The sequence below is a fragment of the Euphorbia lathyris genome, chromosome 3, assembly GCF_963576675.1.
Source record: "Euphorbia lathyris chromosome 3, ddEupLath1.1, whole genome shotgun sequence".
Taxonomy (NCBI): domain Eukaryota; kingdom Viridiplantae; phylum Streptophyta; class Magnoliopsida; order Malpighiales; family Euphorbiaceae; genus Euphorbia; species Euphorbia lathyris.
In genome coordinates, this window is record NC_088912.1 from 75,169,689 (window position 1) to 75,184,235 (window position 14,547).

General features: G+C 31.1%; 1 long non-coding RNA gene and 2 other non-coding genes across 3 annotated transcripts; 1 reads left to right on the forward strand and 2 right to left on the reverse strand.

Moving 5' to 3' along the window:
* The first annotated feature begins 497 nt into the window (after positions 1-497).
* LOC136224889 (uncharacterized) lies at positions 498-2,086 on the forward strand. The gene is made up of 2 exons (XR_010686656.1): positions 498-758; positions 1,357-2,086. It is a non-coding gene; the product is annotated as an uncharacterized lncRNA (long non-coding RNA).
* Positions 2,087-6,632: 4,546 nt separating this feature from the next.
* Positions 6,633-6,783, reverse strand: LOC136225315 (U4 spliceosomal RNA). The gene has a single exon (XR_010687035.1). It is a non-coding gene; the product is annotated as a U4 spliceosomal RNA (small nuclear RNA).
* A 7,379-nt stretch (positions 6,784-14,162) lies between these two features.
* LOC136225331 (U5 spliceosomal RNA) lies at positions 14,163-14,282 on the reverse strand. The gene has a single exon (XR_010687050.1). It is a non-coding gene; the product is annotated as a U5 spliceosomal RNA (small nuclear RNA).
* Between the last annotated feature and the right edge of the window lie 265 nt (positions 14,283-14,547).

Consider the following 14,547-nt stretch of genomic DNA (forward strand, 5'->3'; position numbering starts at 1 on the left):
TTTCCTGCCCAAACAAACACTGGAAAATTGGAAAAATATTTTCATGCAGAATATTTTCCCTCAAACAAACGGGACCTTGATTTTTTTATATTTTGATAAATATTATTAAAATTTAATTTATCTTTACATTATAAATAAAGTTTATTTAATATTTAAATTTTAAATATATATAAAATAAAATTTAAAAATTTAATCAATTTAATAATTTAAATTAAATTAATATATATATTATTTATAACGTTATTTGATTTAACCAATCCGAATAACCTAATTATTAATCCGGTTCGACTACTAATCTAGTTTTTAAAACATTGTCGTATATGTAGAGCTAGATAACCAATCAATAAAGTAAAATAACGAGGTGACTAGTAAATTGTAAACTCATAAAAGTTGAAGCTGAAAAAAAAAAGGAAAAAGAAAAAAGAAAAAAAGAAAAGAAAAAGAAAGATAAAAGCGTATCATTCGGATGCAAATTGAAAAGATAAGTACGGCGGTGATTATCTAGAGGATTAGAAGTCTGTGATATTACTTTCACATATTCCGCGAAAAAAAGGACGAACCGTAGACATATCAAATCTATAGACGCGGTTATGTACAGTAGCCCACAGCTATCCCCTTACATGTCAGCCCTATTACCCTTACAAAATTCTCAGCCGCCGCCCTCTTACTCTGCTTCCTTATCTATTTAAACTCATATTTGCTTAGGTTTCAGAGTGTGCCGTGCCCATCTCTTCAGACAGTCCTCTTGCTTTTCACTGGTAAGGTTCTCTTTTCGATCTCTTCAATTTGTTTTCTATTTTGAAATCCTACAGTTTGATTTTTAGTTTTCTATTATCTAAATTATATATTCAATTTTGCTTTTCTGTTGAATATTAATTGATTCTTCCATAGCCAATTTGATTGTTGGATCAGTCATATCATATGATTAGATCTACGAGAAGTTGTTGAAAGAAGTTATGTAATGTTTTTCTGTGCTTGTTCATGTATATAGGCGAACTGTTTTACTCTGCTTTTGAATATTCGTAGACATATCAAATCTGCAGTTGAAATTACAACAGCTAAGGTTTTTTTGGGCTGTTTGGATAAGAAACTGCAGTACACACAGCTCTTATTACTTGTGATATCCGTTTTTGTGCTTTTAAAAAAACCTTAGTATTGTCATTAGCATATGATCTGGATAATCTATTAACTAAAAATAGTGTCTGCCTAAATCTACAACAGATTTAGATGAGCCTATTGACATTAGCATATGATCTGGATACTCTATTAAGTGAAAATAATGTCAATTACGTGTGTCAGTCAAGTTGTCATCTCTAGCCTATTTTGACATGTAGTGTTGGTGTTCAATTTTGACAGGTAAAACTGATGGAAATTGGTGCTACTTGATTTGGTGTATTGCAACCATCACAAATTATGCCTATATATGCCAAAAAGCACAGTGCCAGAGGCGGAGGGTGATATTAATGGTGTTAATGTGGAAGTTTTTAGACCACAGACAACTGTCAAACTATTCTCTAACTTGAGATATAGTGTTCATTAATTTGATTAAATGTGTTATATAGAGAGAGTGAAATTGTTGAACTTGTAGATTTGTTCTAAGAAAAATAGCAGTCTATGATTATAAACCGTGCTTGTACATTTATAATGTGATTGTCCAATGGTCATTTTACTGATGACGACGAGGAAGGATCAGCTATTTTGAAGCAAAAGAAGTTAGGCCATTGGCAATTACATTATATTTGTACATATAAAAGTTTATAGTTCATAGCTGCTATCTAATCAAGCAAATTTACTATTTTGGCAATCTTACCTTCTCTATATAACTCATCAATCAAACTAGTAAACATTCTAATTTCAAGCTGAAAACCAAGCTTGAGAGTTTTTAGCCAATACAGAGAATCCAAAATACATATAGATTAAATGGAAAAATCAATTAATTTTTATTTGGTTTTTCTTTTTAGTAGGTCTGTATTTTGGATTCTCTTTTTGGTTAAAAACCTCAAACTTGGTTTTCAGCTAGAAATTAAAATATTTACTATTTTGATTAGTTGGTTATAACTTATATATAAACATTGTATATAGATTCTGTTAATTGTTAAGTTTTATTTTGTAACAAGATGATACATAATTCTTGTAATTGTTGAAATGTTATTGTGTAATGAGAATGATTAAATAGTGGTTCCGTTTTTTTTTATATAATTATTGTTGTTTGTTTTGTTAATTGAAAATCCAATATATGATTGTAACATTTGGTACCAAACTTTATAGGTTTGTCCACATTTTCTGGGGCGAGTTTATGAATTGAAAATTTACCCTATAAAAGTAATTCTCCAACATCAATTACACGATTTAGGGTTTGGTTGAATTATTATTCTTTGTTGCTGGCGATTAAAAATGGCTTCTAATCTTTTATTACGTTTTTTTTTTCCTTGAAACCATTAAGTTTTGTAATTTATGGCTTTCATACAAAAATTGCAGTAGGAAAATCTACAATCAGATCTGTCTCTATACAAAACAGTTTTGTCTATAAAAAGTTATGATTTTTCACATGTTGATGTATTTCCAACACCCCTTCCTAGCATGTCAAGTGAAGACGTAAAGAGGGCGGTACATACTTTAGTATGTAAAGAGGGTGGGGTGGGATGAGGATTGTATTAACCATTTCTGATGATTCTAGGATTCCTGTTTTCATTCCTAAAATTTGGCTACCATTACCTATCCTTTAAAAAAAAAAAAAAAATTAATAATATACATCCATTTGTACTATATAATTTTCTTTCAAATGATAAACTAAAATTACTATTCCAAAATTAAAATTACTAAACATAGAATAAAATTACTAGACATAGAATTGGAATAAATTATTAACTTGCATTTAGATTTGGAAGTAAACCTATAAATGTTTACTGCTATATTTTTTATTTAATGGAATAAAATATTCATAGCGAAATACTTAAAAAAAATAGAGAAATGACTAAACTTATTATTTCAGGACATATAAAGTTATATTCGGATATTTAGTCAGGATCCGTTAGGAACATTCTGAAATAAGGATGAACTATGTATGACCGTGACTGTTGTTAACAAAATAAAAACCATTACCGGTCTCCAATGGAATGGGTGTCCAATGAAGATAAAGAATTCCGACTAACTGACAACCCTATTTGAAAGCAATGGTCCAATAAAATTTGAAAGCTAAACCCAATTTCAACAATTATGAAAGCAAAATTTGAATGTTTGATGTAAATAACATTTTTGGATACATCTTTTTCTTTAATTTTTTAATTATAAATAAAATTTTTTTTTATGATTTTTTTATTCCTTATTTTTGCAATATCTAAATTTTGGAAAATTACATTATTACATTATTAGTGTTAGACTAATATTTTAGGGACTAGAATTTCTAAATTAGCATATATGTCTAATTTATTTTTTAGAGTTTCGGTTTATAAATTACGGTCCAGGTTTATAAACTAGTATTATGGGGTTTATTTTTTTAACATATAGAGTTAGGCCCTGTTTGGTAAAGAGCGTTTTGGGATAAAAAGAGCGGTTTTGACCAACTTTAGCGGCTTGACCACTGAAACCGCTGATTGGAGTGTTTGGTGGAGAGAGGTTTGAGAGAGAGTTTTGGGATGAAAACGCTAATTTAGAAAAAGCTCCGGACCTTTTTCAATTAGCGTTTTGCAATATTAAAATTAATGGACTTCTTTAACCCTAATTATTTTATGTATATTTTTATGTATTAAAAAAAGAAATGCCCTTATTCGTCTTTTTGCACAAACCGCTATTATCAATTAGCTAATTTTTACCAAACATGTCTACACAAACAGCTAGTCAAATCAGCTAATGTAATCAGCTAATGTAATCAGCTAACCGCTAATGTAATCAGCTAACAGCTAATTCCCAAACATGGCCTTAATAAATTAGAGTACAAAAATCCACAAGAATCATATGGGTTAATGGGTAATTCAGTTATTATAGTGGAAAACAAAAAAAACAAAAAATCCAAGAAATTAGGTGGTAAAAAATAATGTGAAAATCAAATGCAGTTGTTTCATAGCAAAATTTTAAGGGCTAATTTAAAAGGTTGTATTTACCTATCTAACCCACTTTGCTTCCATCTCACCAAATTAGACACTTTTATCCACTTTGGATAAGAATACCCTTATTTCAATTCACCTTCTTCCTCAGACTCTCAACGTTTTCTTCACCATCCCAAACCGACGAAAAGACGGTGGTTTATAGAGAGAAGATATTATGTTTTATTCGACATTTGAAGAATTAGTGTCTGTGGAAGAGGGTTAGGATGGAAAGCTCAAAAAATGAGAAAGAAAAAAAATATAACAATTGAACTGCCGCGATATCGCATTTGTGACGAAATGCGACAATTGTAGTCTTGTGATGAGATGCGACAACTGTTGTCACATTTGTGACGAAATGTGATAAATTTCGTCACAAATGCGACACAATAGAGGAAAATAGAGAAAATTGAAACGATACCATTACAGATGAAGAAAGAGGCAATACCGGCGAGAAAAGTAGGCGTATAAAACATACAATTTCTATGAGAAATTGAACATAATACTTCAATAATCTCAAAAATTGCTAACGATTGGTATCAGAAATTGAAGAAGATTATGCGAAGAAGAAAAGTGGAAGAAGAAGCAGGAACAGATGGATGGATCGATCGAATAGAACGAAGGGTAATTTTATGCAAAGTGGATGAAAGTGTCTAATTTGGTGAGATGGAAGCAAAGTGAGTTAAATATGTAAATGGACCTTTTTAATTGGGCTAGATTTGTAATTAACCGAAATTCTAATAGAGAATAAATATCGGATGAATTACATAGAAGTCATGAACAATTACCTCATATTTAAACAGAAATTCTTATTATATCAATTTACCGTTTCTTAACACATTCATTACTTCACTTTTCTTTGTTTCAAAATTATTATTTTTTAAATAATAAAAGAAGACAAAATAAAAGTATAAAATGATAAAATACAAATATAAAAAATTGTTTAAATGTAAAATAAAATTCAAATTTGAGTTTTTTGAAGTAATTTCCTCATAAATATTTTATTTAACCAAATATATTAGAGAAAATTATCTTGTAACTTACCCTATATATTAAGACACAAAGCCCATTTGACCCGATAAACTATAAAACCGAAATCGATTGGCCCATTCTCCCAAAATCAGCAAAGAGGTCTGTAAATTTTATAAAAATGAGCAATTAAACACATATTAAGGATGATAAACAGAAGATGAATTTACTTTCTCGGTGCAATCCAGACTCGGAAATTGATATAAACAACAAAATTCACTTGATAGAGCCATGGTGAACAGAACAACCGTGATGGTAGCCCATTAGTTATCAAACTACGAAACACCAAATATTTTTAAGAGGTTGACGTAAGCATATGGAATATTATGGAAGTACGTATGAGATACACGGGGATATAGATACACAAGTATCTTCTTTTTTCTTTTTTCCTTTTAGTTATGGGGATATTTCGGGAATACGTTTCAGAGTTAATTAGGTAAAATTTAGGGTTTTTTGAAATAACTTTATAAAAACAGGGCTTAATATGTATATAAAAAATATATTGAAAGATGTTGAATTTTGAAATAATTCTATATTCCTTGATTGATTAGCCCATATATATACATAACACAAACCATTGCTAGATCAATACTAATTAGAAGAAACACAAATCTAGCATAACTCTATCTAGGAGAACCACATCTATATAAATCTCTAATATAAATAATTAATCAAATCACACCGAATCTATCTTTTAATTTGCAAATAAATAAATAAATAATTAAAAGCTAATCATTATTAAATAAATATAGACGTAAATCCTGAAAATGTCTTAGAATAGTCATTAGACTTGGTATTTTAAATAGTTTGTAATTTATGGTTTTATATTATATTTTATATATATATATGGCATATTCCGTTCCCGCAATATCTGCGTCTCATATTTTTCAAAAATGTCGTTTTTCCGTACCCCATGCTTCATAGTTATCGATGATAAGACGATAAGAATGCTGTTGATTTAATTGCAGTTGTTAAAAATAGTGATTGTAGAGAAAGGAAAGCATGACAAAGGATGGTGTTTATGCTTCTTTGGTGGCATTGCAGACAACTGCTTCATTGCACTCTTCATTGCATTTCTTAAGATTGAACCCCCAAATGAAGATTCTATTATTCATAAAATCACTGGATAAAAAAACAGAATTTTCAAGAATTCCGCCCTAAAATCAAACAAAATCCCGAATCGACTTCAATTTTCAACAATGAATTACAATTTGAAATTGAGAAAAGAGAAGATAAAATTTAAGCCAAGTTCATCTGCTGTTTATCATCCCAGTTGCTGGTTTTTGCAAAATTTAGAGATCCTATTGCTGATATTTAGAGATCCTATTGCTGATATGGAAAGAATGATCGAAGATAATGGACACTTAACTCAAAGCGACCTAAATAGCAGTCTATATTGTTAAAGCAAGCAAAGCCCATAAATTAAAGTTCAGAAACTTCAGAATTATTGAGATATTAATTAACTTTACTGATTTTTTCAAAATAATAAAAAAAAAAACTTTCTTTATACTGAGATTGTAGGACTTTACCCCGAAGGGAGCCCTTCCAGAAATTCTCCGAGACCTAGGATAAACCCAGGCCAAGGAGAGGGTTTGGAAATAGTTTTCAACCAGCAATTGACGCGCCTCAGTTAGAACCTCACTAGCTGCATCATTGCCCCAAGCGCAAAGATGCTTTTCATCTGTCTTGGACTCTGTTTTTATAATGCATATTTGGGACTACAGTAGCTTCAACAAACGATGTGGGATTCATAATTCATATATATTGTCAATATCAAGACTCCATCTACTGCTGCTTCGTCATCCTCCACTTTGAAGCGATGCACAAATTACGTTTCAATCTTTTTTTTTTTTTGAAGAAAATTACGTTTCAATCTGAATATCACATAATTAAACATTTATATTTGCAAAACATCATAGCAAATTTAGAAACACAAAATCAGGGGTTTAAAGCATTTATTTAGTCCCTGCTCTATAACAAATATTTTAGTTTGCCCCTGGGTCTATTTCTTTTGTGACATTGACCTCTTGATCTATAAAAAAAATGTTTATATGTATCCATTGAATTATTATTTTGTGGTATTGACCTCTGATGTATAAAAATTAATTGTATGTGGTCTATTTTAGTAAAAAAAAAAAAATAGAACGCATAAGGAGATCCATTAAATGGTTATATTTGATTGATGATTGTTAATCGTAATACAATTTTCGTTAATCTGCTTAATTGTCACAATTTTTATATAATATTTTACATTTGAAAAACCATGTCTTCCTCCGTTTTTACAATTTTGAAAACGTCAATTTTTCTCCACCCGATTACAATCATCTCATACACAATTTAACCGGTCTCTTTACATATGTGTTATTTTTCATCTAAATTGTATCAAACGTGATTGATGATTGTTGGAAAATTTTGAATAAAATTATATATTAATTTATATACCAACAAATACCTCCTTTCATGAACAGTCGTGTCTGTTATGTACAGTCGTATTCGTATGTGAACAGTCGTGTCTGTCCGTGTACAGTCGTGTTCGTTCGTGAAAAGACATATCCTTTCAAGTTCTATTTATATAGAATGGATTGCCAAATTCACATACTGTTGGAGAAAATATTCTCTGAGATTCTTCCAGATCTCTGTCTGTTCACATTGTTCTTGTTTTCCTACTCCGGTGATAACTAGGCTACACACGGTTTGAGTTCGCTTGCGTAATCTGTTGTATCCTGGGAGACGATCGTCAATAGCGACGACATCTGTCTTAAGGAAACTGCTAATACATGCCTCATATTTGTCTAACTTTTTCCTTTTAATTTTTATTTTTATTGTTCATATGTTTTTCTGTGTTCGATTTGTTTTTTTGTTAATCACATCTAACATTTTTAAGTCAGACATAATCGTTTGTCTAACAATTCATCATCATCATGACCATCTCAAAAGAAAACATATTTTCTTTTATGGCCAAGTCCTAAATTTCAAACCAATGAATTTTTCTAAACTTCCGTTGTGGTTTATTTGTCTAACATTCTTAATACAGATCAATTATTTTCTTAAGAATTTAACATTCTTACGACAGATATATTAATGGTTTATACAAAAGAAAATGGAGATATGGTCCTATCCAGGTGTGGGGTCATTATCAATGTGATTCTTCGTTTTAATCACACCAGTATGTTTATATTTGCATCAAAATATGATCATGAATATGAGAATTGCCTTTATTGGACAAAATATGAAATTTGAGGTTTTTGTTTTGTTCTGCTTATTTATTCGTGATTAATATTGCAAATGGTTTTGAAAAAAAAAAAGGTTTCAACATTCATTTGCATGGTGTACCTGATATATATTATATTAGTTGGTGAAATTAAATGTGTTAGCAGCACTATATTAATTTATAGTTATATGAAATTGATGTAGTGTATCGGTTTCATCATTTTCTTTTAAAGGTATTATGAAGTATTGGATCCTTGAAAGTCTATGATAATATGGTTTTATTTTAACATGTTAAATATTATTCTCTCATTAGTTATAGGCAAAAAGCATCCTGAGGCTCCTGATCTTTCATTATTTGGTGCATTAAGTCCTCGATCTTTTATTTAGACATGATCTTTCACCATTTGGTGCATTAAGCCCTCGATCTTTCATTTAGACACATTGAGCCCTTGATCTTTCATATATGAGTGTATTAGGCCCTTCCGTAAATCAATTAATATATAGATTTATTAAGGGCATGTTTGGTTAGGTTTATATAACTGCAGCGTTTCACATTTTCTCTGGACACTGCAACATTTTGGAGCTTTTCACGAAAAGCTCTTTTCATGAACAGTTTTTTTTGTAGTTACTTGTTATTGATAAAATTACCCTTCTTATTTCCACAAAATATGCTTCAATTTTAATATTATTTTTATTTTTAGAACATAATTATCGAAAAACAAGGTTTTATTGTGTTCAATTAATTTTTTATTTTTTATTTAAATTATTTTTATTAATTTGTATAATATATTTTTTATTTTAGAATTTGTTATTTTTAGAACATCATTTGTTGTCACACCAAACATGCCCTTAATAAACCTATATATTAATTGATTTATGGAAGGACCTAATACACCCATATATGAAAGATCAAGGGCTCAATGTGTCTAAATGAAAGATCGAGGGCTTAATGCACCAAATGGTAAAAGATCAGGGGCTCAATGTGTCTAAATAAAAGATCGAGGGCTTAATGCACCAAACAATGAAAGATCAGGGGCCTCAGGATGCTTTTTGCCTCTTTTTGGTTATCTGTTTTATTTTGTTTGTTCAAATAGATTAATTACCTATTGACAGATGTGTTGGTACATATATGTTAATCGAAGATGGATACGGTTTTAAGAATACGGCCACTTCAGAAGTTATAGGCCTACTTGTACCAGTGGTAACATGTAAGCCAAAAGTCTAGGAAAATTCATTGTTATAAATTTTAAAGACTTGTGATAAAAGAAAAATATGTTTTCTTTAGAGATGATGATGATATACGAAAATTCCATATTTGATATTTTCGCGCGTAAGGGTGGATTTACATTAGAAATGTGAAATGTCATAAATTAAAAAATCTGAGCAGTGATGTTATGTAACCGAGTTAGACGCTGGTAGATGAACATTAGTTGGCTAGATTTAATTTATGAAAGTCACTAAAAATGTAGAAATCAAATTGCCTTAAAATAAGTACATTATAATGATGGAATCGAAGAAAAAAAATATCATATCAGCCGGTAAATATGCGGTATAAAAAGCTTTTGTATGATGAGTTACAGGTAGAAAAGCTTCCGTGTGATAACACCATTAGTCAATTGATCTCAACGAGTGTCATCCTAATTGATTTTGTAGTATCAAAGGATAACACAGCGGATCCGCTAACCTAGAGGTTAAATCGAGATCAAATTGAAAAATCATCGAAAGGAATGCGACTAAAGCCCATAGAGAAGAGGCGTTATGTGAAGGAAAACCCTACTTAGTTGACTGGAGATCCCAAGATCTAGGTTCAAAGGGACAACCTAATAGCATAAACCTTGCGCGTTCACTGTGGGGGTTAAACCCTCGTCCATTCCTAGATGTAAACAGTGACACCAACGGAAAAAGGTTAAGCTATATGCTTTTAATGATACATTGTGCGTCAGTATTCTGAGCAAATAAATCACCTATGTTAGAGTGAAGTAGGGTCGCTTCGATGGAGACTAGTGTGGGGCCTAGTTCTCTTAAACTCTCACGGAACCAGGTGATGTTCATGACCATAACGAACATAACCATGAGAACCTATACCGTGTTATGTTGATATCTGTGTGGGGTATATCATCATTTACACAAACGACAGAATAGTTCAAAGACATCGCGTCTACTAGTCAGCCAGTAAAGTAAATATACTTTCACAAGGGAAGGTTCAAGGCACATTACCTACCTATCCTATGCAGATATCTCCTGTAGAAAGTTATCACCATGTCCTAATCGTCTCGTTTCTAATTTTATTTATGTGGGGGATTGTTGAAAAATTTTGAATAAAATTATATATTAATTTATATACCAACAAATATCTCCTTTCATGAACAGTCGTGTCTGTTATGTACAGTCGTATTCGTACGTGAACAGTCGTGTCTGTCCGTGTACAGTCGTGTTCGTTCGTGAAAAGACATATCCTTTCAAGTTCTATTTATATAGAATGGATTGCCAAATTCACATACTGTTGGAAAAAATATTCTCTGAGATTCTTCCAGCTCTCTGTCTGTTCACATTGTTCTTGTTTTCATACTCCGGTGATAATTAGGCTACACACGGTTTGAGTTCACTTGCGTAATCTGTTGTATCCTGGGAGATGATCGTCAATAGCGACGACATCTGTCTTAAGGAAACTGCTAATACAGGCCTCAGATTTGTCTAACTTTTTCCTTTTAATTTTTGTTTTTATTGTTCATATGTTTTTCTGTGTTCGATTTGTTTTTTGGTTAATTACATCTAACATTTTTAAGACAGAGATAATCGTTTGTCTAACAATGATCACATATCAGAGAGTCAAACGGTTACAAAATAATAAATCCTCAATTAAATGCAAACATTGTTGATATTTTAGGGATCAAATAATTACTTTAAGCCCAAAATTAAGTTGGAGTTGTTGTTTATGGAAGTGTAGACATGGATGAATTCAGAATACTTTTGCAGGACTTTTCAGCATACAACTTTGTAGAATATGCATAATAATGTATGTCAACAATATTTTCCGAGTAACGCTAATTTTCAACCTTATCACGCATGGTTCGAGTGCGGACGTGCCAGAGAAATTATTTCTCAATTAAAAAATGGACGGTTAAGTTTATGCAATTACGCGCCAAAACTTGAAATCTAAACGAGGCGATTGACGAGGGACGTAAGGATTGAAAAAGTCTATCTTGGGTCTCTAGCGCCATTATAAAAACTCTGCTAGATAATTATTTTGTTTAAGCTAATGCAATTAAGTGAAAGACGGGTAAAATAAAGGAAATTAAAGATGCGAAATTGACACGAAATTTGGTAAAAAATAGATATTTATTGATATAAATGTTGATGATTACATGTGTTCATAAAAAAAATAATGAAATTGATTACGATTGAAATATTTCTACATTAACATATAGCTAATTCAATTGAATTAAGAAAACAAAACAATACATATGAATTGAAATGTAAATAATAAAAAAAATTGAAATTAAACGACAAACTCGGAGCCACAATCGTTATCTCGACTAGACGTTGAATTTGGTGTCGGCTGGAGGTCCTCGGGCGTAGCGGTCGGTTGGTAAGAGCGGGATTGATCTAGAAAATTTCCGACTTTTAGTCGGTAAGAATGGGGCAGATCTGACCTTAATTTCGGAGGAACCGTATGAAATGCTTACGAACACGGAATCAAGAAAACTAAAAGGCTAAATTGAACTTCAGGAAATCAAGAACAAATGTTTAGAAGGGGCCGAAGGCTGAAACGAAATTTAAATATACGAAAAAGGGTTTAGAAAAGTAATGGACGAAATATGGTAAAAGCTGGAAACATAATGTCTAAAACAATTTAGGGTGCAAAGATTGACTTGTAAATGGAGTTTCCGAACATGGAATTGGACGAATCAAAGGACTAAATTTAACCTCAGGAAGTCATTTACAACTATGTAGAAGAAATCGAAAGCAAAAAGAGATTCTAAATAGACGAAATTTGGCTTAGAAAATAACTGGACGAATCTGGAAAAAATTAGTTTAGAAAGCGATTCTAGCTAACGAATTGAAGACTTTAGACTCCGAAATGCTAAATTGAATGAAAAGAACTTGAAAATAGACTATTAAAGACTTGAATTGAAGCTTAAAAGAGTTAGAAATGAGAATTTAGAACTAAGAACTTGAAGAACAAAAAGAAGAATTTAAGAACTAAATATTGGAACTTAGGGGGGGAGGGGGTGTTTAATGTATTGAATTGGTGAGTAAGTATGAAGAATTGGTGTCTATTTATAGTATTTTGAGAGGGTATTTTAAGTAATTAAACCCATTACCCTTTATTTTTCTCTCAGATTTTCACTATAACTACGAACACCTCACTAACTTCTTTAACTACCACTAACAACTAGTAATTTTCTCATAACTTCTCTCAACTTCCATGCCACTTCACCTCATTACTTTGTAGTTAGAGATAGTGTAGGATAGGTATGAGTGTGAGTAGGACGTTTACGTTTCGTGGGTTAGCTTTGGGTGTGGTTCGGTGTGCGTCGGAGAAGCCGGATAAAACGAATAAAATCCTGAAAAATAGTTTCAGGGGTAGATCTCGCCGAGACCTACTAAAAAATATTTATTTTTTATTCTTTTTATTTCTTTTCTTTAAAAAAATTAGAAATTATACCCTAAAATTAAATATATGCTTTCTATATACATAAAAATAAAATAAATAATTTATTTTAGGTGAACAGCTACCTAAATCAAACCCACTTATCATTTTATCATATATATTTTTCTACTCACAAAGTTAGGTTTTTTTTTTTACTTTCCCTAAAATAAATTTAGAGATTATGATTAAATAACGTTTCTTGCTATCTATATTGTTCAATTGACTAATTTACTAAATATACTACGTTAGTTTTTTTTTAGGGTTAAGGTGTAAAAATATTCCTAACGTTTTGACTCAGGAGTAATTTTACTCCTAACGTCTAAAATGGTGCAATTTTACTCCTAACGTTGGTAGCCAAAAGTAATTTTATCCTTAACATTGATAATTTGGATCAATTCCTTATTCTGCACTAATTGCATATCAATTCGTTCTAAAAAAATATTTCATGTTTTTTTATAATTTAATAATAGCATTGGAGATTAATATTTATAAATTCGGTGAATTTTTTAAATTTTTTTTATTCAAATCATATAATAATAATATTTTTTTATTATTATTTTTTCACATAAATTATTTTTCAAATTGATTCAATTTATCAAAATTAAAAATTAAAAATAAAATTGTATAATATTAAATATTGAAAATGTTGATGCGGCGATTTTTCCTCCGTCAAAGATGGCGGGGTTTGGTTGTGTGGTTCGGGCTGATGATGGAGAGTTTGTGGCAGCCAAGAGTGGGGAAATTCCTTTTTGTGATGATCCGCCTCTCGTAGAAGCTCTCTCCATTCGGGAAGCGTTAAGTTGGATCAAGAGCAAAGGTTGGCGCTCAGTTATTGTGGAATCAGATTGCCTAGTCGTGGTTCAATCAATGGCCAACTCGTTAGGGGTTTCATCGCCTTTTAGCGCCATAGTCAGAGATTGTATTGAACGAGCTCACCAATTGCTCTATTGCGTTTGTGAAACGTGCTGTGCTGCCAATGGGGTAGCTCATTGTCTAGTTAGAAATTTTCAATTTCCTATTTGTCGGGATGAGTAGTCTGTACCTCCTGACTTTCTAACCATGTCTCTTCATCATGATTCTTAATATTAGCCTATTTGTTTCAAAAAAAAAAATATTGAAAATAAAATTATTCATGTCCATGACAATATTTTTACACCTTAAAAAACATTAGCACTGGAACTTATAAAGTCTCACTTAGTAAGAATGAGACTTCCAAAAATAAGCGTATGCCACTAAAAAGCGGCAAACACACGGTATTCTTTAGTAAAAGGCGAAAGAATAGTTCGCTTTGTGTTTACCGCATGGCTCCGTGATTTGAACTGGCTCTTGGTTTTACATATATATACAAGCTGGAATCTAGAGCTCGTTGCTCTTTAAGCGGTGTGGGATATATATACTTGCTGCAATATTCTGTTTTCCTACTACTGCTATATATATTCTTCTCCTATTTCTTTTTCTTTTCCAACGAAATTATTTAAATTTTACCTACTCCAACACTGCTATATATTTCATTCATTTATTGGTATAAAATTAATATTTCAATTGGAAAATTCAGATCAATCAAATATCCAC